This window comes from Trachypithecus francoisi, unplaced genomic scaffold (genome assembly GCF_009764315.1).
Source record: "Trachypithecus francoisi isolate TF-2019V2 unplaced genomic scaffold, Tfra_2.0 Lachesis_group15, whole genome shotgun sequence".
In the NCBI taxonomy this organism is placed as follows: domain Eukaryota; kingdom Metazoa; phylum Chordata; class Mammalia; order Primates; family Cercopithecidae; genus Trachypithecus; species Trachypithecus francoisi.
This window is the reverse complement of record NW_022681460.1, coordinates 72,153,229-72,179,023: the sequence shown is the minus strand read 5'-3', so window position 1 is coordinate 72,179,023 and position 25,795 is coordinate 72,153,229. Positions and strand designations below refer to the sequence as shown.

General features: G+C 41.4%; 1 non-coding gene and 1 pseudogene across 2 annotated transcripts; one reads left to right on the top strand and one right to left on the bottom strand.

The window, feature by feature from the left end:
* Positions 1–605: 605 nt before the first annotated feature.
* Positions 606–14,870, bottom strand: LOC117097401 (annotated as a pseudogene). Its single transcript, XR_004442933.1, has 3 exons — positions 14,759–14,870; positions 14,583–14,661; positions 606–1,192 (listed from the first exon to the last, which is right to left on the bottom strand). The product of XR_004442933.1 is annotated as a translationally-controlled tumor protein-like (transcript).
* Positions 14,871–15,448: 578 nt separating this feature from the next.
* Positions 15,449–15,531, top strand: TRNAL-UAA. The gene has a single exon. It is a non-coding gene; the product is annotated as a tRNA-Leu (tRNA).
* The last annotated feature ends 10,264 nt before the right edge of the window (positions 15,532–25,795 follow it).

The following is a 25,795-nucleotide window of genomic DNA, read 5'->3' as shown; positions in this document are numbered from 1 at the left end:
TACTTAAGCCTCAGCAATGGCGGGCGCCCCTCCCCCAGCCTCGCTGCTGCCTTGCGGTTAGATCGCAGACTGCTGTGTTAGCAATGAGGGAGGTTCCGTGGGCGTGGGACCCTCCCGGCCAGGTGTGGGATATATTCTCCTGGTGTGCCCGTTTGCTTAAAGCACAGTATTGGGGTGGGAGTTACCCGATTTTCCAGGTGTTGTGTGTCTCAGTTCCCCTGGCTAGGAAAAGGGATTCCCTTCCCCCTTGCGCTTCCCAGGTGAGGCGATGGCTTGCCCTCCTTCAGCTCTTGCTGGTCGGGCTGCAGCAACTGACCAGCACCGATTGTCCGGCACTCCCTAGTGAGATGACCCCAGTACCTCAGTTGAAAATGCAGAAATCACCGGTCTTCTGTGTCGCTCGTACTGGGAGTTGGAGACTGGAGCTGTTCCTATTCGGCCATCTTGCTCCGCCCCCTAGTTTTTTTTTTAATTTAAATGCATTTTATTTTTAGACAACCTACATAATATGAAAGAATGCCTCCACTCCAAATAAATCACAGTCAAAATAAATGAGGAGCTCAAGATGACATCAGTCCCATTTGTCTTAAGTCCTGGTGTTGTGCGGATGACAAGCAGAAGCCAGTTATGATGACAGGTGATAGATCCAAAGTAATTGCCAAATTTGTTAACATTTTTCCATTTCTAAACCATCCTTAAAGAAAATCATATATGGGGTCACACCATCTTCACGGTAGTCCAGTAGAGCAACCATGCCATCTGGATTCATGTTTTCACCAATAAAGAACTGGTAGTTTTTGAAATTAGCAAGTATGTCCTTGATTTGTTTTGAAGCCCCTGTCATAAAAGGTTTTACTGTTTCTGGTCTCTGTTCTTCAAGTTTGCCTTTGATTGATTTCACATAATCTTTGATGTACTTCTTGTAGGTTTCGTTTGTGAAACTTGTTTCCTGGAGGTGACGGTTCAGGACAATATCAACACCAGTGATTACTGTACTTTCTGTACCTTCGCCCTAGAGGCCTTTGGCGGATGCATTTCCACCAATGAGCGAGTCATCAACGTTATCTTCTATCCTACAGACATCTTCCCCTCCACCTCCAGGTACAGCCCGTTCATAACCTCCCAGATCTTGTAGATGTAGGAGAACATCTCATCGTGGCTGATGAGGTCCCGTAGATAATCATGATGGCAGCTGAAGGGAGACGATGTGGCGCTAGCTTAGCAGGAGCCTGAAGTTTGCAGCGAGGCAGTGCAGCCTGAGCAGTGCTAGGATGGGGGTGTGGGGGGAGTTGGATTCATTAGTCTTTTATGAAAAATATGATTATGGATTAAAAACAGAAATTCTAAGCTGAACTAGGAATAAATATAATTTCAAAAGGATGTGAAAGTATTATTTTTAACGGAAATATAAATAAAGACAAAGTAGGAAAAGCAAAATAGAGGCAGAATACTTAAAGAATAAACAAGAAAAATTGAAATGGGGAAATTAGATAAAATAAATGAAATAAGATAATATATGTAAAGTGCTTCTCACAGTAAAGTGATGTTGAGATGTTGCTCCATAAAACAACACTTATCTTTTATAAAATTTGAAAATAAAAGGTGAGGGCATAATAGGAGGAGGAAGGAGTAAAGAGTCCTAGTGAAAGCAAATGAGGAGTCTTTGGCAAAATTCTCACTTAACTTTCTCTAGAGTTAGGGACTGGATAGCTGGGAGATAGGAAGTGCAGAGGAATACAAGGTCTCTATCCCCTCTGTCCTCATCCCATGTCCCCAGTAATCTTGCATCTCTTTATGGTATCCATCAGAGGGGACCCAGAGCTGTCTGAAAGAGCCTCACCACAAACTGGATTCATTGACTTCACACCTGCCGAGCCACCAACTCTTTTCTTTGGAATCCATAAGAATAGCTCATGCAGGGATCCAAAAGTGCATTGAAAGTATTTGGTAGTCCTCAGTGTAAGCACAGATGGCTTCCCATTCTCACCCTTAGATGCAAAAATATGTCCGAGTAGTAATGGTAGTTAGTGATAATATTCTGAAGATCTATGAGACGTCCATATTTCTTCATAATCTGTTTAAAGAATGGATTTAAAAGTCACCTGGAAGTGGAAGCATTTAACTAATGTTTAAATAAAATTGTATTAGAATGTTGCTAGGAAGTGAGAGATTTCTGGTAAAGTGAAAGTGAAGGTTCTATCAAGGACAAGAACACAATTTAGGAAAAGGAAGTATTAAGGTTCACACAATAATTTTTATATATATACATTTGCACATACAAAATCTATTATGTATAAATATATTTCATATATAACCCCCCAACACAAGACAGCAAGTTCACCCTCTGGAGATAGGCTTACTTATAAAATAGAGATAAATATTCAGAAATCAAGCCAATAACAGGTGCTTAGTCAAGGAAGCAACTTCTAGGGAATACTTTAGATCTCTTCACTGGTCTACACATACTTGTATGAAGATTCAGCTAGGAATGCCTTTGACAGAAACTGTACTGTGATCACAGTGACCCTAAAACTTGAGCATGCTTCAGTATCACTGGACTCTGAGATGAAGATTCAGGACACTGGGGTGGGGTCAGAGAATGTGCATTTCCAACAAGTTCCCAGATAACCTTCATGCTGTTGGTCAGAGGACTACACTTTGAGAGCCACAGGCTTATATTTAAAAGCATTTTCTTGTACAATTTTCTTATACAACAAGAAGACTGGAGGTAGGTGGTTTCTGGTTGTCTGTGGCTCCATAAGGTCTTTAAAGGCAAAATCCCTTTCTAATTTACTGTTCTGACATCTCTGGGTATTAGCACCTTATCCATAGAAATGCCACCTCCCTGTCCCCCATCCTGGCCCCGTGGTCACAGCATTGCCAACACAGCTCCAAGGCTTCCATCTTCACATTGTCAGATCCAAGAGAAGTTCCTCTTCAAAAGTTTAGTTTGTTTAGTTTCCTTATTCTCTACTTTCAAGGTCCAACTTCTTTATCCTTTGTGCCTCCCTGCACCTGGTTCCAGTAAACAACTCTCCCACCGGTCCTTATCTACAGAGCCCACATCTGCTATTCACTCTGTAATTTGTCGCTCCCACTGTAACAGTTCTTCCTGCCAAAGCCGTCTTTCAAGTTAGCCAATTGGGTTCAGTTTAGATTGTGTTGTCCAACTCCAGCCAACAGGGACAGGACATAGTAGTAGGGACAAGCTGCATTAGGAATAAAAACCCTTTCCCTCCTTTATTCAGTGTGCTCTCGTGGCAACTGGAAGAAGCACCCTTCTGCAGAAGTAAATTTGCCTTGCTGAGAAATCTTTTGATTGAGTGCTCATTTTCTTTGTGACTCCAAGCTTTGCTTCCAACAACATGATCCCATTCAAGGCAGGAAGAAAAAGGGATGGAACAGCAAGCACAAGGCTTTTACTTCCCAAGACTGTGTTTTTTAAATCCAAAAAGAAAATCCTTTCCAGAACTTCCAACCAGCTTTCTCTTATCTCTCATTGGCCAGAACTGGATCACACACCACTCTGCCACTGTCTTCCAACCAATTACTGTATTGACCAAAGGGATGAGATGACAATTACTGGTTTACACTAATAAGGATTCATTCCCTGGGGCTGGAGAATAAGTCTACCTTCCCTGAAATTAAGGTGTCTCTGCCCACTGCCTGAATAAAATAAGATTTCCTTTATCAGGGAGAAAGGTGAGGAATGGCTGTTGGATAAGCAACAAACAATGGCTACCAAAAGAGTCCACCTCATGCTGTAGCAGTGAAACAGCAAAAGAGCTAACATAACTAACTCCATTTTTGTTTAAGAGGGCTTTGCCCATTCTTACACACAGGCTAGGATAATTTTAGAGCACTGAGACAATATGCAAAAACAACCAGTAAAGTCTAGGGTTAAAGGGGAAGTAAATATGGTTTGTTTAAGATTTATTATTTATTTTTAACTTTCAAGTTCAGGCTTATATGTATAGGTTTGTTATACAGATAAACCTGTGTTATGGGGTTTGTTGTACAGATTATTTTGTCACCCAGGTATTAAACCTAATACCCATTAGTTATTTTTTCTTTATCCTCTCCCTCCTCCCACCCTTATCCCTCAAGTAGACCCCAGCACATATTGTTGCCTTCTTTGTGTTCATGATTTCTCATAATTTAGCTACCATTTATAAATAAGAACATGCAGTATTTGGTTTTCTGTTCCTCCTTTAGTTTTCTAAGGATAATGACCTCCAGCTCCAGCCACGTTCCCACAAAACACATAAACTCATTCTTTTTTATGGCTGCTTAGTATTCCATGGTGTGTATGTACCACATTTTTTTTTTATCCAGTCTACCACTGATGGGTGTTTAGGTTGATTCCATGTCTTTGCTATCGTGAATAATGCTGCAGTGAACATGCATATGTCTTTATGGTAAAATTATTTATAATCCTCTGGGTATATATGCCCAGTAATGGAATTGCTGGATTGAATGGTAGTTCTGCTTTTAGCTCTTTGAGGAATCACCATACTGCTTTCCACAATGGTGGAACTAATTTACATTCTCACCAACAGTGTATAAGCATTCCTTTTTCTCTGCAACCTCACCAACATCTGTTATTTTTTGACTTTTTATTAGTAGCCATTCTGACAGGTGTGAGATGGTATCTCATTGCAGTTTTGATTTGCATTTCTTTAATGATCAGTGATGTCGAGCTTTTTGTCATATGTTTGTTGGTCACAGGTACGTCTTCTTTCAAAAAGTATCTCTTCATATTCTTTTGTCCTCTTTTTAATGGGGTTGTTTTTTCTTGTAAATTTGTGTAAATTTCTTAGAGATGCTGAATACTAGACCTTTGTCAGATGCATAGTTTGCAAAATTTTTCTCCCATTCTATAGGTTATCTATTTACTGTTAATGGTTTCTTTTGCTGTGCAGAAGCTCTTTAATCAGATCCTATTTGTCAATTTTTGCTTTTGTTGCAATTTCTTTTGGTATCTCCATCATGGAATCTTTGCCTGTTCCTATGTGCAGAATGGTATTTCTTAGGTTGTCTTCCAGAGTTTTTGTAGATTTGGATTTTACCTTTAAGTCTTTAATCCATCTGGAGTTGATTTTTGTATGTGCTATAAGGGAGGGGTCCAGTTTCAGTCTTCTATATATGGCTAGCCAGTTATCCCAGCACCATTTATTGAATACAGAATCCTTTCCCCATTGCTTGTTTTTGTTAGCTTTATTTTGTTTGTGCAGCCTTATTTCTGGGCTCTCTATTCTGTTCCATTGGTGTATGTTTTTGTTTTTGTACAAGTACCACACTGTTTTGGTTACTGTAGCCCTATAGATAGTTTGAAGTTGGGTAGTGTGGCACCTTCAGCTTTGTTCTGTCTGTTTAGGGTTGCCTTGGCTATTTGGGCTCTTTTTTGGTTCCATATGAATTTTAAAGTAGTTTTTTTTTCTTGTTCTATGGAAAATATTATTGGTAATTTGATAGGAATGGTATTGAACCTGTAAATTGCTTTGGGCAGTACGGCCATTTTAATGATATTGATTCTTCCTATCCATGAGCATGGAGTATTTTTCCATTTGTTCGTGTCATCTCTGATTTCTTTGAGCAGTGTTCTGTAGTTCTCATTGCAGAGATCTTTCACCTTCTGGTTAGCTATATTCCTAGGCATTTTATTCTTTTTGTGGCAATTGTGAACTGGATTGCATTCCTGATTTGGCTCTTGGCTTGATTGTTCATGTACAGGAATGCTAGTGATTTTTGTACTTTGATTTTGTATTCTGAGACTTCACTAAGTTGATAATCAGTTTAAAGAGCTTTTGGCCTGAGACTGAGGTTTTCTAGAATCATATTATCTGCAAACAGGTATAGTTTGACTCCCTCTCTTCTTATTTGGATGTCCTCTACTTCTTTCTCTTTCCAGATTGCTCTGGCCATAACCTCCAATACTATGTTTAATAGGAGTGGTGAGAGAGGAGGACATCCTTGTCTTGTGCTAGTTTTCAAGGAGAATGCTTCCAGCTTTTGCCCATTCAGTATTATGTTGGCGGTGGGTTTGTCACAGGTGACGCTTAATATTTTGTGGTATGTTCTTTCAACACCTAGTTTGTTGAGAGTTTTTAACATAAAGGGGTGTTGAAGTTTATTGAAAGCCTTTTCTGAAAATATGGTATAATTATGTGGTTTTATTTTTAGTTTTGTTTATGCAATGAATCACATTTATGGATTTGTGTATGTTGAATCAGTTTTGCATCCCAGGGATAAAGCCTACTTGATGGTAGTGGAGAAGTTTTTTGATGTGCTGCTGGATTTGAGTTGCCAGTATTTTGTTGAGGATTTTTACATCAATGGTAATCAAGGATATTGGCTTGAAGTTTCCTTTTTCTGTTGTGTCTCTGACAGCTTTTGATATTAGGATGGTGCTGGCCTCATAGAATGAGTTTGGGAGGAGTCCTTCCTCCTCCGTTTTTCAGAATTGTTTGCATAGGAATGGTACCAGTTCTTCTTGGTACATCTGGTAGAATTTGGCTATGAATCTGTCTGGTCTTTGGCTTTTTTGGATTGGTAGACTATTTATTACTGATTCAATTTCAGAGTTCATTATTGGTCTGTTCAGGGATTCAATTTCTTCCTGGTTCAGTCTTGGGAGGGTGAATATGTCCAGGAGTTTATCCATTTCTTCTAGATTTTCCAGTTTGAGTCCAGGGAGGTGTTCATAATATTCTGTGATGGTTATATGTATTTCTGTGGGGTCAATGGTAATCTCCCCTTTGTCATTTCTACTTGTGTTTACTTGGACCGTCTCTCTTTTCTTCTTTATTATTCTACTTAGCAGGCTGTTTTATTATTTAAAAAACAAACAAACAAACAAAACTCCTGGATTCGTTGATCCTTTTTATGGATTTTTGTGTGACTCCTTCAGTTCAGTTCTGATTTTAGTTATTTCTTGTCTTCTACTAGTTGGGATTGGTTTGCTCTTGGTTCTCTAATTCATTTCACTGTAATGTTAGGTTGTTAAATTGAGATCTTTCTGATGTGAGTGTTTGGTGCTGCAAATTTCCCTCTTAACACCGAAATAGCTGTGTCCCTGAGATTCTGGTATGTTGTGTCTGTGTTCTTATGAGTTTCAAAAAGCTTCTTGATTTCTGCCTTAATTTCATTATTTACCAAGAAGTCATTCAGGAGCAAGTTATTCGATTTCCATGTAAGTGTATGATGTTAAGCATGCTTTTTAGTCTTGAATTCCATTTTTATAATGCTGTGGTGCTGTGGTTGTTATGATTTCAGTTATTCTGCATTTGCTAAGGAGTGTTTTATGTTCAATCATGTGGTTGATTTTAGAGTATTGCCATGTGGCAACGAGAAGAATGTATATTCTGTTGTTTGGGGGTGGAAAGTTCTGTAGATGTCTGTCAGGTCCATTTGTTCCAGTGCTGAGTTTAGGTCTTGAATATTTTTGTTAATTTTCTGTCTCAAAGATCTGTCTAATATTGTCAGTGGGGTGTTAAAGTCTCCCACTAGTATTGTATGGGGACCTAAGTCTCTTCAAAGGTCTCTAAGAACTTGCTTTACGAATCTGTGCACTCCTGTGTTGAGTGCATATTTAGGATAGTTAGGCCTTTTTGTTAAATTAAACCCTTTACCATTATGTAATGTCCTTCTTTTTTCTTTTGTTTTTTTGTTGGTTTAAAGTCTGTTTTGTCTGAAATTAGGATTGCAATGTCTGCTTATCTCTGTTTTCCATTTTCTTGGTAGATTTTTATCCATTTCTTTATTTTGAGCCTATGTATGTCACTGCATGTGAGGTGAGTCTCTTGAAGACAGCATACTGTCGGGTCTTGTTTCGTTATCCAGCTTGCCACGCTGTGCAATCAACATATAGCTCATTTACATTCAAGGTTACTGTTGAAATTTGTGAATTTGATTCTGTCATCATTATGTTAGCTGGTTATTATGCAGACTTATGTGCCTGTGGTTGCTTTATAGTGTCACTGGTCTATGTACCTCAGTGTGTTTTTGTAGTGGCTGTTAATGGTCTTTCCTTTCCATGTTTAGTGCTTCCTTCAGGAGCCCTTGTAAGGCAGGTCTAGTGGTAATGAATTCCCTGGCACCTGCTTGTTTGAAAAGGATCTTATTTCTCCTTTTCTTATGCAGCTTAGTTTAGCCACATAGGAAATTATCTGTTGGAATTTCTTTAAGAATCTTAAATATTGGCCCCCAACCTCTTCTGGCTTACAGGGTTTCTGTTAAGAAGTTCACTGTTAGTCTGATGGGCTTCCCTTTGTAGGTGTCCTGACCTCTCTCTCTAGCTGCCTTTAACATTTTTTCTTTCATTTCATCCTTAGAGAATCTGATGATTATGTGTCTTGAAGGTGATCTTCTTGTGAAGTATCTTACTGGAGTTCTCTTCATTTCCTGAATTTGAATATTGGCCTCTCTAGCTAAGTTGGGGAATTTCTCATGAATGACATCCTGAAATATGTTTTCCAGTTTGCTTCCATTCTCCTCATCTCTTTCAGGGACACTGGTAAGTCATAGATTTGATCTTTTTACATAATCCCATATATCTCAGAGGTTTTGTTCATTCCTTTTCCTTCTTTTTTATCTTTTCTTGTCTGACTGTCTTATTTCAGAAAGCTATTCATTGAGCTCTGAGATTCTTTCCACAGCTTGGTCTATTCTGCTTTTAATATTTGTGATTGCATTATGAAATTCTTGTAGTGTGTGTTTTAGCTCTATCAGGTTGGCTACATTGTTTTCTACACTGGTTATTTCGTCTGTCAGCTCCTGCATTGTTTTATCATGATTCTTAGTATCCTTGGATTGGTTTCCAATGTACTCCTTCATCTCAATGATCTTCATTCCTATCCCTGTTCTGAAATCTATTTCTGTCATTTCAGCCATCTCAGCCTGGTTCAGAGCCCTTCCTGGCAATGTAGTGAGGTTGTTTAGAGGAATGAAAGCAGTCTGACTTTTTGAGTTGTCACTGGTTCTTTCTCATCTTGCTAGGCTAATGTTCCTTTAACTTTTGAAGCTGCTGTTCTTTGGATGGGTTTTTTTCCTTTTATCCTATTTGAGGCTCTTACGGGTTTTATTGTGAAGGAAGGTGGGTTCAGCCAACTGGCTTCATTTTTGGAAGATTTTAGGGGGCCAAAGTTCAGTTATCAACTCCTGGACTGTATGCTCTAACTCTAGGGGACTTGTATCAGCCTCAACTTTGTAATCTGTCTCCTTGAGGTCAGGAATCCACTGTGCTGGGGGGCTGATATGCTCCCAGGTAGCTGGTCACTACACTGCAATGGGTGGTGTTACCCAAAGCGTTTTCAGGATGGTGACAGCAGGATTGTCCTCATTCTCACATGCAAGCAGCAGTGGCAGCATGGTGGGGTGCATGCTTGTTGGCTGCAGCAGGGTGCTAGTGGATGCCAGGGTGCTAGTGGATGCCAGGTTGATCTCAACTCCCTCCTCCTCCCTTTGCCCTTAACATAAAAAGAGCCTGAGATTTGTGATGACTTAAGATGGTATTTTAGAACACCAGTTCACCATCTTCTCGGTTTTGCTGGCTTTCTGAATAAACCTGCTTTTCTTCCCATTAACCCTCGTTTCTTGTTTCTGGCTTAAGTGGCAAACCTGGATTCTGTTACAATGCCAGGCAGCCAGCGGAGATATTTTACATACATATTTCACTAATTCTCACAATATTTTTCTCAGGTAGGAATTAGTATTCCCACTTTACAGATGAGACTTGAGGAAACTAATAAGTTGTCTATACAGCTAGGAAAGAATTATGATTTGAACTAGCTCTACTGACTTGACAGTTTAAACAATACATTTACATTACTATGCACTACTGCCTTTTATTTTATCTATAGTTAGAAAAATTATTGTTATCATAATGAAAACCCTCTATTATGGAGAAAAGGCAAATTTACATCCTGCTTACCATGTAGGATATGTGTATACCATGCAAGATTTTATTTCATAAAAGTTTGAGACAAAAATTTAAATTCTACAAGTAAATAAAGAGAAAATTCTGCCACCAAAAAGAATATATTTCTAATGATAACACAAACCATAATTTCTATTACAGCAGGGACCCCTTATCCTTGAGGATACATTCCAAGACCCCCAGCAAATGCCTAAAACTGCAGATAGTACTGAATCTGATATACACTATGACACTGTGATCTGGCCACCAAGAGGGTTACTAAGTGACTCACAGGCGAGAAGTATAGACAGAGTGGACATACTGGAAAAGAAATGATTCATGTTCCGTACATGAGATTTCATCACACTACTCAGAACGATACTCAATGGAAAACTTATGAATTGTTTGCTTTTGGAATTTTCCATTTAATATTTTCAAACCACAGTTGACTGTGGGTAACTGAAATTGAGGAAAGCAAAACTGCAGCTAATGGGGGGCTGCTGTATAATGAGTAAGGCCAGGCAGAGTGAAAAGGATATTTCTGGAGTGTAATTTGGAGCTTCCTGAGTTTTGTACACTCACACTTGTAAGTGCAGCTTATTCTTACTCCTTTAACTTTACTACTGTGTGTGTGGTGGGAAGATAGAATTTATGGGGGCCTTGGAAGAGAGTTAGGCAGGGAAGAGCAGGCATGGGAAAAAGCAGAAGAGAGACAGAAAATGGTTTAGCAACTTCAAAAGACAAGGGACCCCAATTTAATACGACTTGGATTACAGGGGTTGTGAATAAGAGGTTTCACACTCTACTTTATTTCTATATTGCTTGGATGTCATACAACATTTACAACTTGAATCTGTTTCTGTAAAGATGTTTTCATTCTGAAAAGATTAAGAGAGAGAAAGATAAGCATAGAAGCTACATTTCAGAGGATTCTGGAAAAAAACAGAAAGCAAATGAGTAGGCTTGGAAAGTACGGGCAATCTATTTAAGAATTTGAAAACAAATGCAAAAAGGAAAGTTGGATGTTAGCAAGGTTAGCAGAATTACTCTTTCTATTAAAATAGATGTGTAGAAACCCACGGATGCAAAGATGGGAACAATAAACACTGGGGTATTACAACGGAGTGTGAGAGAGTGGGGAAAAGGGTGGAAAATCTATGAGGTACTAAGTTCCCTACTTGAGCAACAGGATTATTAGAGGCCCTAACCTCAGTATCATGTAATATATCCATGTAACAAACCTACACATGTACCCTCTGAATCTAAAATTTTTTTTTAAAAAAGAAAGAAAAATTTAAAATACACATAAACAGGCCACACGTGGTGGCTCATGCCTGTAATACCAGCACTCTGGGAGGCCGAGGCGGTTGGATCACTTGAGGCCAGGAGATTGAAGCCAGCCTGGTCAACATGGTGAAATCCAGTCTCTACTAAAAATCCAAAAATTAGCTGGGCATGGTGATGTATGCCTGTAGTCCCAGCTATTTGGGAGGTTGAGGCGGGAGAATCGCTTGAACCTGGGAGGCAGAGGTTGCAATGAGCCGAGATCATGCCACTGCAGTCCAGCCTGGGCCACAGAGCGAGATTCTGTCTCTAAATAAATAAATAAAATATATATGAACAACTCTGAAAATAAGAAAATAAAACAGATGTAAAGAAACAAAATATATGCCTGTGAGCACACCATCAGTGCTAGAGAAACTAACTTTGCCTAGTATTAGTGCTATAATATTAGCATTAGAATTAGTGTATCATAGTATTAGTAGAGTATTAATATTAATGTATTAGTGCTCATAGCTGTGTAAAAAATAGCACAACATTTAGTGCCTAAAGCAACAAATATTCATTATCTCACTTGGTTTCTGAGGGTCACGAAATCAGGGCTTAGCTGGGTGGTTCTGGTTCAGGTTCTCTCCTGAGGTTGCAGTCAAGTTGCTGCCTCTTGTTACAGTTATCAGAAGGCTTGACTGAGGTGGAAGATTCGTCTCCAGGCTCACTCATGTGAGACCTCAGGTCCTCGTGGTGGTTATTAGAGGCTTCCGTTCAGAGCCTCCATGTGGGACATCACAGCTGGCATCCTCCAGAGTGAATGCTCCAAGAGAGGGCAACCACAGTGGTAGCAGTAGTGCCTTTTGATGATTTCATCTCTAAGGTTGCAGACCATCACTTTCATTTTATTCTATCCATTAGAAATGAGTCACTAGATTCAGCCCGCACTCAAGGGGAGGAAAGGTAGTCTTCCCCTGTTGAAGACAGAAGTATGAAAGCATTTATGGACATATTTTTAAAAACATTGCAGAATGTATAAAGAATATCATGGCTTAAATAAGCATACATACACACTGAAAACTAGTTTAAATAGCGTGGAACATTTCTCAGTAAGAAGTATGTTAAATGCAGTTTCTTGAACGTGAAGCCATTTCAATGTTACAAAATCTGTCCTAATATTGACATTTACTCTCTAATATTGTCAATTATAACAAATGCCATGGCACAGTGCTTTTCACATTTGTTCCAACACTCAAGTGGGTATTTGTGATGCCTTATAGTTGCCAGCAAGTTTGGCAACTTTGTCTGTGCTTGGGGAATTTCTTCCATTTTCAGGACTGCTTCCGGAGGCAGAAGCCAGAACTTTCTTTCCTATCCACCCTTGCAGCAAGCATCCAGGGATGGAACTTCTGTTCTTCCACATAGACACTTCCATGTACGATGTAGATTTGGAAGACGGCAGTATTGCCTTGAGTCCAGTTTCTAGGAAGGATGGAGTAAATGACTCCAATGATGGAATCAGACCTCGGACTCTCTCCATCTCGGGGTCTCCATCTCGGGGTTCTGCCTCCCCCTGTGCCGGCTTTATCCTCAGATCACCTGTCTCTACCAGTACTCCTAGTGCCTCATCACTGCACTCCCAGTTTATCATTCCCAGAATTTTCATTATCAATTGCTTCACTTAAACAAACGAACAAACAAACAGTGGTGCAAATAATGGCTATTTTATTATTTCCACAGATGTTGTGAATCAGGAATTGGAAAAGGATACTATGGGGACAACTTGTCTACCTGCATACATAATAATATGGGGTAATTAACTGGAAGGAATCAATGGCTGTGTGGGAGGAGTCACTTGATGGCTAGGGTCTGGAATCATCTGAAGGCTCATTTAGTCATATTTATAGCAGTTCATACTGCCTGTTGTTTGAGGGCAGTCACCCGAAACAACTACATGTGGCTTCCTCACAGCGTGGTGGCTCGGTTCCAAGATCAAGTATCTCAAAAAAAAAACAAAGTGAAGTACAGTTGCAGCAACTTTTATGACCTAGCCTCAGAAGTCACATAGTATCACTCCTCCATAGACACAAGCCCCTTTCCAGATTCAATGAATGAGAACACAGACGCCATCCCCCCACATTCCATCTATTAATGGCAGGGGTGTCAAAATAACACTGGAAGAAAAGCATTTGGAATGGGAGATACTGTTATAGTTCTGCTGTGTGGCAGGTTGTATTTTTCCAAAGATGACCAAAGAGAAACTAACTTGTACCAGGCCCATCCTTAAACAGCAGCCAGAAAATGTTAATACAATTTTGAGGCTTCAGAAGGTGCATTTCTAAGGGATACCCTACGACGCGGCTGTGTTACTCCAAACTGTCTTATACTAGCGGCTTGTTGGAAGTTGAGTTTAGGGTTAACAAAAATGTCCTTCAAATAACACTGTGGTTTGAATGTGTCCCTCACACACCTACTTTACAGAGTTGTTAAGAAATTTTTATTTATTTATTTTAGAGATGGAATCTCACCATGTTGCCCAGGCTGCAGTGCAGTGGCTATTCACAGGCACAATTATGACACACACAGCCTTGAACTCCGAACTCAAGTGATCCTCTGGCCTTAGCCTCCCGATAGCTGGTACTACAGGAACGCAACACGACGCCCAGCTGAAATAAGACGATATATGTAAAGAGCTTAGAGCAATGCTTGTCACATAGTGACATGTTCTCAATCCATGTTATTATTATCATTTCAGTGCCTTGAAAGCCATTTTTATGACGTCTGTGGCCTCTGACAATTTGGCGCCATACAATGGAGATGGAGGGTGGCAGGTGGCACTCTGGTGACCCCATGTCATCACCACGTGGCTGCCTCTTGACCCTGGCAGAGTCTAAGTTCCCTTTCATCTCTCAGCACTTCAGGGCAAGGCCTGAGGAACTGCTCTTGCCTGAGCTCTTGTCGTGTACTCCGGAGGGCCGGGCCTGGCGCTTAGAAGGAGGGGTGCTATTGAGGTCAGGACATAGGCGCAGGCTTCTGACAGCTTACAATGCTGTGTGGCAAAGTGTGAAAGTGGTGATTCTCCTGGTTACTATCTTGAGGCCCTTTCGCAGGGGCAGTTCTCTAGGAGTTGGTGGAAACTCCGAGAACCAGGGCAGCAGGCTGGTGACAGCCCTTGTTCCCAGGGATCACAGGAGTTCCAGGAAGAGGCAAGACAATTCTTACAATGTGACCCAGCAGGAGAGCCATTGGTGAGGTCACGCATAGTGAGGTTAGTGTGTACAGTCTCCAGGCTGATAGGAGTTCTTGATGAAGAAGTCGCTGTCTGCACCATATGAACAAGGGCGTGACCGGATAATCATGTGGCTGCCGGATCCCAGCTCAACCACCAGGCCCCTACCATTCCACAACACAGAGCCTGGGCTCTGCGTTCTGTGGTCGATATGAAGTCCTGGGTAGTGGGGAATGCAGTGGAAGTCCTGGGAAAAGGGATAACAGGACGAACTGAATCTCATGTACACAGAAAGGAAGGAGAACATTGCAAAACAAGAAAAGGGAACAAAAATATCTCATTGCCTTGTAGGGTTGCGGGGGCAAAGAGGAGGCCACCGCACTGCATCCGAGGCGGCGCAATGGGGATGGTGCCTGCAGCCACCAGGAAGGGCGACTGTGCCACGCTCCCCTGCATGTGGCGTGGCACAGGCGACACGCACATTTCTACAAAGCTTCCCTCCCGTGTGACTTGTGGCACATGCGAAGAAGAAAAGCGGCCCCTAGGGGCAGGAGTCCAGGAACTCTGCTGCTGTCCGGGCACCTCATTCCTTGATGCCAACTCTGTTTAGAACACCAAAAACTAAATACCGCCCTGTGGGCTGCTTCCCTGCACCACCAGCCAGGGGCCTCCAGAACGCGCTCCCAGGAACCCAGAAGTTTGCTGGTGTGTATTTGCGGCGCCCGCGCACCTCGAAACTGAAAGCGCAACTGGAGGGCCCGGAGTCTCTTCCCAGCCAAAGGCCCGCGAGCGCCGCCGCCCCCGCCGAGAGCGCGCAGCTCCGCTGCAGTTGTCTTCACTGCCACGGCGGGCCGGGGGCAACAGTGAGCCGCGGCGGCGAGAAACCGAAGTACCTGCGTGGCGGCCGCCCCAGCCCAGGATGGGAGAGCGGAGAGAGTGGCGGCGAAAACTCTCCGCGTTCTGGAGGGAGGGTGAGGGCAGGAGGAAGTAGAGGACGCCTTGTAGGCAGAGCGAAAGTAACGTCGACTGCCTGTACCAGGATGGCCGAGTGGTTAAGGCGTTGGACTTAAGATCCAATGGACATATGTCCGCGTGGGTTCGAACCCCACTCCTGGTAGTTTCAGGTTTTTCTCTTAGATTATTTTCTTTTTTAAAAATACGAATCTCACCGAACACAGCACGCCTTGGACATTAGAATTGCGACTTCTGGCTGGGAGAGGCGCAACGCTCACACGCAAAGACCTACTTCCCACCAAGAGACCGCGCAGGCGGCGGCTCGCGGAGCTCCGCTCACCTACCCAACTGCAGGGTGGGAGGCGGCCGGGAGGGGGAGGGCTATGACCTGGAGGGTATTTTTATTTATTTTTTATTTTTTTATTTTTTTTTTTTTTTGAGGCGGAGTCTCGCTCTGTCGCCCGGACTGGAGTGCAGTGGCCGGATCTCAGCTCACTGCAAGCTCCGCTTCCTGGGTTTACGCCATTCTCCTGCCTCAGCCTCCCGAGTAGCTGGGACTACAGGCGCCCGCCACTTCGCCCAGCTAGTTTTTGTATTTTTAGTAGAGACGGGGTTTCACCGTGTTAGCCAGGATGAAAGGGTATTTTTAAAACTGCCTCTACAAAAAAGTAAAAAATGCATCTCTTTTTTTTTCTCTCTCTCTCTTCCTTTTTTTTACCCCCGCCAATGTTAATTTTGTGCACACAACTCTTCTGTTAACTCCTAAAACGTGGAGACTGTATCATCCTAGATGTAAAATGCACTCCAACTTGGGTTCGGCTTAGAATTTTTAAATATAGCGTGGTAAAGTTTTTTTTTTTTTCTTCTTCTTCTTCCTTTAAAATTGTTTGTTTGTTTAATGAAGGTCTTCTAAGAATTTTTTTTTTTTTTTTTTTGAGACGGAGTCTTGCTCTGTCGCCCGGGCTGGAGTGGAGTGCAGTGGCCGGATCTCTGCTCACTGCAAGCTCCGCCTCCCGGGTTTACGCCATTCTCCTGCCTCAGCCTCCGGAGTAGCTGGGACTACAGGCGCCCGCCACCTCGCCCGGCTAGTTTTTTGTATTTTTTTTTTTTTAGTAGAGACGGGGTTTCACCGTGTTAGCCAGGATGGTCTCGATCTCCTGACCTCGTGATCCGCCCGTCTCGGCCTCCCAAAGTCCTGGGATTACAGGCTTGAGCCACCGCGCCCGGCCAGAATTTTTAAAAGTTGCAAGCACAATGCAAATAACTTTTTTTCCTCTCTTGAATCATTTAAAAGTAAAATACCGAGTCGATGCCCAAGTACTACTATTAAAATCAGGAAATTAACATTGATGATTTAATACCGTCTAATCCTCGGTCCCCATTCGGTCACCAGTTGTCGCAAGAATGTTCTTTATAGCAAAAGGCTCCTCTTCAGAATGATGCGTTGCATTTACTTGTCCTGTCTCCTTCGACTTCTTCCGTGTGGATGAGTTCCTCAGCCTCTGCTGACTTTCATGATCTTGACACTTCTGCTGACAAGCCAGCCGGTTTGTAGAATGTCCTTTGTCAGTCTAGGTTTTCTGGTGTTTCCTCCTGATGAGATCCAGGCTCTGTTTATTTAGCAGTACTTCCACAGAAGCCATGCGGTGTTCTCACGGCAGCCTCTCAGGCTGCATGATTTCAGTGTGCTCTGCTTCTCTGCCAGGCTTCTCCTCTATAAAGTTATTCTTTTCCCTTTGTGATTAGCACATATTTTAGAGGGAAGTGCCTTGAAGCTGTGTAATATCCCATGCCTTATCAAATTTTCATTTTATTCAATTATTTATGGAATTATAAGTTATGTACGTATGTACTCATGGTGCCCTATTTTAATTAATAACCATTCATTCATTTTGATGCTCGAAGTGTCTCAGATTGGGCCAGTGACAGCCCATTCAAGTTGACTTTTGACCTGTCTGCATTATTCTTTTCTTTTTTTTTTTTTTTTTGTGACCGAGTCTCACTCTGTCGCCCAGGCTAGAGTGCAGTGGCGCGATCTCGGCTCACTGCAAGCTCCGCCTCCCGGGTTCACGCCATTCTCCTGCTTCAGCCTCCCGAGTAGCTGGGACTACAGGCGCCCGCCACCACGCCTGGCTAATATTTTGTATTTTTAATAGAGACCGAGCTACATTATTCTTTAGCACGTCCTTACTTCCTACTCCAATATAGTCCCGACTTACTTGTACTTTCCTGACCCAGTGCTAGAATCAGCCATTTTCCAAAGATCCTTGGTTCCTTTTAGTGGAGAACGGTATCTAGAAACCAAGGTCTCAATGCTAGGTGTGCTCATTGCTTTTGAGATGTTGCTACTCCCAGGCCCTCTGGGTAGACAGAATTAAGGAGTGTGTGTGTGCGTGTGTGCACGTGTGTGCATATTTATCTATTTGTATATTTATCTATATATCTATATAAATATATATCTACATTTATTCATATATCTATATGTATATCAAGGAGTTTATATACACCTCCAATTCTGATCCAACACTATAGACTTTGTTCTGTTTTTTCTCCCTGTCCATGTTTGTAACTCCCTGAATTCCTACCTTCCCAATGCAGATCTATACATTACTTAAGCTCATTTAATGGCTTTAGAATTGAATTGTTCAAAAAGGAAAGAGAAAAAGAGTGTCTACATATTTTGGAAATAAATATCCTGCCAGCAACTGAGAACAGGCTCTGAACCACTCGCTAGTAGATACTTGGGATGTGCAGATAAATAACCTGACCTTTATCTCAGTGAGCTCAGATAGCAAGAGATAAAGATTTTAATAAGCTACATTTGTAATGAAAAGATAAGAATTATGCCCAAGGTGCTAAAGGAGTGGTTTGGGAAGGCCTGACTCTTCCTCAGAGAGCCAGCTTTAGTTGAGAAGTGAAGGAAGAGAAGCAGGGAGGAGGGAGGGGCAAGGGGGAGAGGGAGACAGATGCAAGTGGGGTAAGCCACCTGGGAGCAAACTGGGGGCCCTGTGAAATATGATGTCCAGGATGCCCTGAAGGATTTGAAACAGAAGGAACCTGACGAATGTTACATTTGGAAGTATCTGTGTCTACTGATGTAGAGAATCTTGGTCTGTCTTTATAGGCTTGGGATGGGGGACATGTTGAATTGGTAGAAAATATTTTGGGGGAAAAATTGTTTAATTCAGTTAATAACCAGTTAGACTGAGCTCAGTCTTTCTCTCTCTTCCTCCTTAAAAGCCCAGGATTTTTTCCTTGAAAAGCAGATCTGTTATATTAGCCTTTTTATATATTTTCAAAGGTTCTTAAAACATAGCAAATATACTGAAGTTAAATTTGAATCGTTAACTTAGTTTGAATTAAATTTAAATTGGCTTAAATTAAATTTGAATCAGTTAAATTTGGTAATTAAATTAATCATTACATTTGTATACTGCCACTAAGCTTATAATGATTTTCTAGTAATTATTTTAACAAAAAGAACTTAAGTCAATCCTTTGAATTATAAAGTAACAGTGTGGATTTATAAACATTCTCTGTGGGTTTGAAGTAGTTGTAAGTCATTCAAAATTGTTTGATTATTTTCTTTTTTTTTTTCTTCTTTTGAGACGGAGTCTCGCTCTGTCGCCCGGGCTGGAGTGCAGTGGCCGGATCTCAGCTCACTGCAAGCTCCGCCTTCCGGGTTCACGACATTCTCCTGCCTCAGCCTCCCGAGTAGCTGGGACTATAGGCGCCCGCCACGTCGCCCGGCTAGTTTTTTGTATTTTTTAGTAGAGACGGGGTTTCACAGTGTTAGCCAGGATGGTCTCGATCTCCTGACCTCGTTATCCGCCCGTCTCGGCCTCCCAAAGTGCTGGGATTACAGGCTTGAGCCACCGCGCCCGGCCTGTTTGATTATTTTCTATGGTGCTTTTACATAGAGCTCTGTAGGAAAAGCTGTTACCAATGTATTTAAGCAGTGACACCTACTGGTTAATTTGAGGCAAATTTTTTGTTAAGTTCTGTCTGCCTTATTCCGACTATAGAATTCTGATAATTTGCTCCACAGTTACTGTGTTTGGAAGCAGATTCAGGCGATATCTATGCCAGCCAGTAAATTGACTTTCTTTTTTCTCTTCTAATCATTAATGATAAACCTGCCGTTGAAAATAATCCTGAATCACTGATACAACTTGCACGAGCCATTATTTTCATTATATCAATAGAAGGTTTATCGCACTGCATCTTTTTTGTTTGTTTCAGTTTATTTTCCAACGCCAAATCTGGCTATGAAGTTGAAGGATAACAGATATCTGGATTAGTCATCAACTTTAAAACACAGAAGTCAAGTCCAATTTGAGAGATCCTGAAAAGTAGTGTTCTTGGTCCTCAGAAGGAAGTTGGAATTTGGAAACCTTAATTATTTCTCTTTTCATTTTACTTTCAAATACAATTGCAGCTAGCTGAAGAACAAATTCAATATATGCTATGAACCTCACCCATATGTTAATTGTTCAAGTGGGATAAATGGTAATGCTCCATGTTTTAATAAGTCTGTTTAGTTCAAAGATACTGTATAAGAGGCAGAGAACATAATCTCAGGTGCCTTGCATCTCCTCATTACTCTTCTACCAGATAAAGGGTGATTGGAAACCAACCCAGCCTACATTTCATTTTCATCAAAATAGATTTTGATGCCTCTGAACCATTTATCAGGGTGCCTGGCAGAGAGGAATGATTGATTCTATTATTTTTATTACATCATTTTAAAAGACAATAACATTGAGTCAGAATCCTAGGTTGTAGATTAGTATTTGGCAAAGGCTAAACTCAATATTAAGAGCTCTGAGGTAAAAAGTGGATGTCCCAGTATGAACAGGGTGCAGTGGGCAGTGACAGCCTATGACTGTGGAATGTAAGCCAGCCAGGGTCAGAACTGTACACTAGTCAAGGTCAGCACTGGGTCCTTACAGAACTTAAACAAAAACTTCCTCCAGCAGAGTGTCTCCAGTACATTACATGCACTCAACAAATACCTGCTGAATAAGTGAACTACCCTGAAATCTACTGAATATTCATAATTCATTTTGTGTGTTGTACACATATTAATCCTTATTCAGGGTATGTGTTTTAAAATGTACTGTGGATTTATTTTAATCAGAAACAGTAGGACACGACACAAAAATGACTGTCGTGAAGGAAGCAATTTTTATGTCACAGATACCTAGACACAGGAGTCACACCACGCCATGCAGGGCCACATGGCGAAGGAGTGGGGTCAGTCAGTGGCAGAAAGATTGAAGGGAAAGTATGAGTGACAATCTTTATTATGGGTACCAAAAAAAAAAAAGTAGAATGAATAAAACATACTAGTTGGTCACACAACAGAGTGACTGTAGTCAATAAGAACTTCATTAAACATTTTAAAATAACAAACTGTGGCTGGGTGCGACTGGTCATACCTGTAATTCCAGCACTTTAGGAGGCCGAAGTAGGTGGATCACTTGAGCCCAGGGATTCAAGACCAGCCTGGGCAATATGGCAAAATCCTATCTCTACAAAAAATACAAAATGTAGCCAGGTGTGGTGGTGTGCGCCTGTAGTCCCAGCTACTCGGGAGTCCGAGGTGGGAGGATAACTTGAGCCCAGGAGGCCGAGGCTGCAGTGAGCCATGATCACACCACTGCATTACAGATTGAGTGGCAGAGCAACACCACACCCTTTCTCAAAAATAAAGTAAAAGAAAATATAATAAAACAACTAAGAGTGTGATTGGATTGTTTGTAACACCAAGGACAGATGCTCGAGGGCTTGGATACCCTATTCTCCTGATGTGATTATTCACATTTCATGCCTATGTCAAAACTTCTCATGTACCCACAGACATATACAGCTTCTACGCAACCACAACATTTTTTAAAAGTAAGAATGAATAAACAATAAGATTTTAAAAAACAGCCTTCATGGTGGTTATTGCAGAAAGGAAAGGGGCAAGAAAGGGTAAGCATGCTTAAGAGTGGCTGTTTCAAGTAATTTCAGCAGGCTCTGAGGTGTAAGGGCTATTCTGAGTTTTCTCCTGTCTCCAGGAATTAGCTGACCTTGGGAGGGACAATCTCTGCCCAATCGGTAAGACCCCAGATGCTAGAACATTAAATATACAGAAAATTTAAAAATATACTTAATACTGTGTGGGTTCAGGTATTCTCATACTTCTTTTACTTCTTTTCCCTCTCCTCTTCTTTCTTCAGCTAGAGTGGACCTTACCAATCAAGATTCAGAAGTCGGCCGGGAGCAGTGGCTCATACCTGCCATACCAGCACTTTGGGAGGCCAAGGTGGGCAGATAGCTTGCACCCAGGAGTTGAGACTAGCCTGGGCAATATGGCAAAATCCCGTCCCTACAAAAAATACAAAAATTAGCTGGGTGTGGTGGTGCATGCCTGCAGTCCTAGCTACTCAGGAGGCTGAGCGAGAGGATTGCAACCAGAGGATTGCCTGAGCCCAGGAGGTGGAGGCCTGCAGTGAGGCGAGATTGCGCCACTGCACTCCAGCCTGAGTGACAGAGTGGGGCCTTGTTTCCAAAAAAAAAAAAAAAAAAGCATTCAGAAGCCCAAAGAGGCAACACTTAAGTAGTTTTTGAGTCATTGAGTCATTTCTATCTGGGTAGGCTAGACAGTACACTTGTGCAATTCAAGTTCTAAGTTTATCTTTGGGTTTAGGTTTTATTTTCAGCCATTTTATTCGTTGCCATAGCGTGGTAAGGTTGGCAGTTACTGAATAAGGTAACTTTTTTAAGATGCATGGATAAGATGGATTATTAAAAAGAGTGTTGAATATTTGCCTGAATTCCACAATTTAATGTATATATAAACACAGAACTGTGTGTGTTTGTGAAATACACAGCATAGGTCCTATGAGGCAACACAAGAACTGTGATTAGAAGTCTGCCAGTTCAATTTTTAATCCTAGCTACAACCCTTGGTAGCTGTGTGACTTTGGACTGGCTATTCAGTTTCTCTAAGTCCCTGTGTTCTCGCCTATGAGATGGAGTTGACAATAATAGTACCCATCAAACAATTCATTGTAAGAGATAAATATAATGTTGAAAAAATGCTTAGAAAGTGCCTGGCATATAAAATGATCAATAGATGAAGCTATTGTTATACTTTACTGATTCTTATAAAGCATATATATGGATTGGCTGTGAGATCAGTTTTGCTGCAAAGACAAAGTTCCTCATGGAATTGATTCTGTTGGATGTACATTGTGTGTGTAAACTAAAAATAAAATTCTAAGTTCCTACCTACTAAACAGACCTCCTCTTAACCAAGGGGACCCCAGAGTAATCTTGAAAACTGAGTTGTCACTCATTGCGGGGTGAGAGGTCAGACATGCCTCCTCATATCCTCTTCCTCACTTACCAGTATCAGGCTTTCTTCCCAAAGGCCTAAACAGAAACCAGCCCTTTCAAAAGACTCCACCACTGACATCAACCAACGGCCTGACACTGCCCCTCGTTTTTTGCCTAATAAGAGACCACCAAGCATGGAGTGGTTCTGGTCAGTGTGTGGAGGAGGTACAGTAAAAGTTTTTGTGTACTCTGCTTTACCGTTTTTTTTTTTTCCCCCGAGACAAAGAGTTTCACTCTGTTGCCCAGGCTAGAGTGCAGTGGCATGATCATAGCTCATTGCAACCTCAAGCTCCTGGGCTCAAGCAATCCTCCCACCTCATCCTCCAGAGTAGCTGGGATGACAGGCTCAGGCCGCCATGCCCAACTAACTTTTTCTTATTTTTCATAGAGACAGAGTCTCACTATGTTGCCCAGGCTGGTCTCAAAATCTTGGCCCAAGTGATCCTCCTGCTTTGGCCTCCCAATGTGTGCTGGAATTACAGGCATGAACCACCCCATCTGGCCTCTGTTTCATTTTTTGCCATCAGAGGGCTGAAAACTGCATTCTGGGATCATGCTAATACCGCCATTTTTTTGTACCTGGGACCCATGAAGGGGCATGAAGCTCAAATGCTTATGCACATGTTTCTCCTTTCATAAGTGTGCATGAGTCCTCCTCTGGCTTATTAAATATGTATTATATATTTGCCATCCTGCCCAGCATAAATTCCTATTCCATTTGCCCCTTCCTCGAAATGTCTGTTTCTGGCTTATGGCCTGACGCTATATTTCCCAGTCTGTCATAATGGCCATCCTCCAGGCTGGAACTCTTTATGAGAAATAAAGCTCTCCTTTCCAAATTTAAGAACCTTATCATTCTTCAGTTGACAATTGTATTTGCCACAGCAATTGCAGGGGAGTATGAGATCATCAGCAAAATATATAATTTTTAAAAGAGAAAATTGGGAGGAGGACATGGATTGCATTCTTCTGATTTATTAAACTTTTTTTTCATTTAAAAGTTTTGAAATGTCTGATTTTTCATCATAAGCAACCTCTTCTTAAAGAATAGTCTGGGTAATTCCCTGAAAAATTTCTGAAATAGCAGAGTTCTAAAATCTAACTTTTCAAATGTACAATAAGAGAGCTTATTGTTTCTCCCTGTGTATCACACCCACTGGGTTAGTCACAAATAGCTATATTAAGGATGTTTTTCACATTTTTTAAACACTAGCAATTTGGACCCACCCAGTTCAGCTTTTTAAATGCAACCTGACTTAAAAAAAATTTTTTTTAAATCCCACATAAGAAAAATAAGAAACCCATATCACTTGGAAGATGTGCAAAATAATATATTTTATCCTGCTTTTAAGAGCAGCAAAGTGAACCAGAGAGTGTAAAGTGGAATTGAAGTCTATTATTATATAGGCAAGCTCTTTTACTGTGATTCCGTGTAATGCCTAATTCCATTAGTGCTCTACAAAGAACAACATGCACAAATCTACTCTTTTAGCTGCAGATAACAAATGAAGTTTTAAAGTGGCCTAATGAGTTAAAGTGACCTCAATATTATACTAATTGAGTCAATTAGTCAATTTCTTTAGTCTCCTGTGAGTGGCCCTCAGAGGAAAGTAAGATGAGGATGAACTTGTGTAAGTCTGGGTGGAGAAGCCAACTTGGGTGGATTTGGAGTAAAAAGTGTTTCCCCCACTAGATTTCTCTGTTCTACTTCTATATCTCAGCACTGTGAGCCAGGCTAAAGGCTCCTTCCAGAACACACAGCTTACTGCTGCCATTTACCCATTTTTTTTCAAAATGTCTGGGAAAGTCTTGTAGAGAGATACAAGCACTGAAAGCTGGCAACCTCTAGTTCCAACTAGGCAATTCATTAACTCAATAAGTATTTCAAAAGTGGCCAGAATGGGCATGTCCACCTTTGCTGGGAGCTGGGATATAGCAATGAATAAGAAGACAAGGTTCTGCCTTCATAGTATTAAACAACTAAAATCATACAATTAATTATTTCATAGTTATTTCATGGATCTCTCCTTGAACTGTGGGGTACAGTTCAGAGCAGCAGAGAAGAAGCGGAGGCTGTTCACAGAAGTGATAGAATGTGAATGAGGGACAACCATTACTGGGAGACAGTCTGCATTCAGCCAGGGGAGAGGGAGAAGGAGGAGGAGGCAGAGAGAAAGAAGAGGGAGAGGCGGAGAAGAGAGAGGGAAAGAGGAAAAGAAAGAAAGAAGATAAAAAGAGCCGGGTACAGTGGCTCATACCTATAATCCCAACACTTTGGGAGGCTGAGGCAGGCAGATCACGAGGTCAAGAGATAGAGACCATCCTGGCCAACATGGTGAAATCCTGTCTCCATTAAAAATACAAAAATTAGCTGGGCGTGGTGGTATGAACCTGTAGTCCCAGCTACTTGGGAGGCTAAGGCAGAAGAATTGCCTGAACCTGGGAGGCAGAGGTTGCAGTGAGCCGAGATCACGCCATTGCACTACAGCCTGGTGACAGAGTGAGACTCTGTTTCAAAAAAAAAAAAAAGAAAGAAAGAAAGAAAGAAGGAAGGAAGGAGAAAGGGAACATAAAAGAGAAGAAAAAAGAAGGTAGAAAGAAGGGGAAGAGGAAGGAGGGGGGAGGGCGCCTCCCAAACCTCACTTGAATTTCTGATCTGTAAAATCAACCCCATCCTTGCATTTCCAATTTAAGACAGTAAATTCCTCTCATGTATAGATAGATAGTAGTTTGTATTGGTTTCTGTTACTTGCAGCTGAAAGAGTCCTGGCTAACTAATATAGCTTTTAAAGTGTTGATATATATTTGAGTATCTTCATCAAAGGATTAAAAAACATTGCAATGTTTCAGAAGGGGAACAGGTAATGGCTAAATGAGATTTAATCATGGGCTTGTTGAATGTAAGAGTTGGAAGGGATTTACTTGAACAAATCTTCCAATAAGACAGAAATAGCTCACTGATCACTTCCAATGTGGCAAAGTAGTCTCTAAATCGGTGGTTCTTAATAGCGGTGACGCCGGCCCGGCCCTGGGAGACA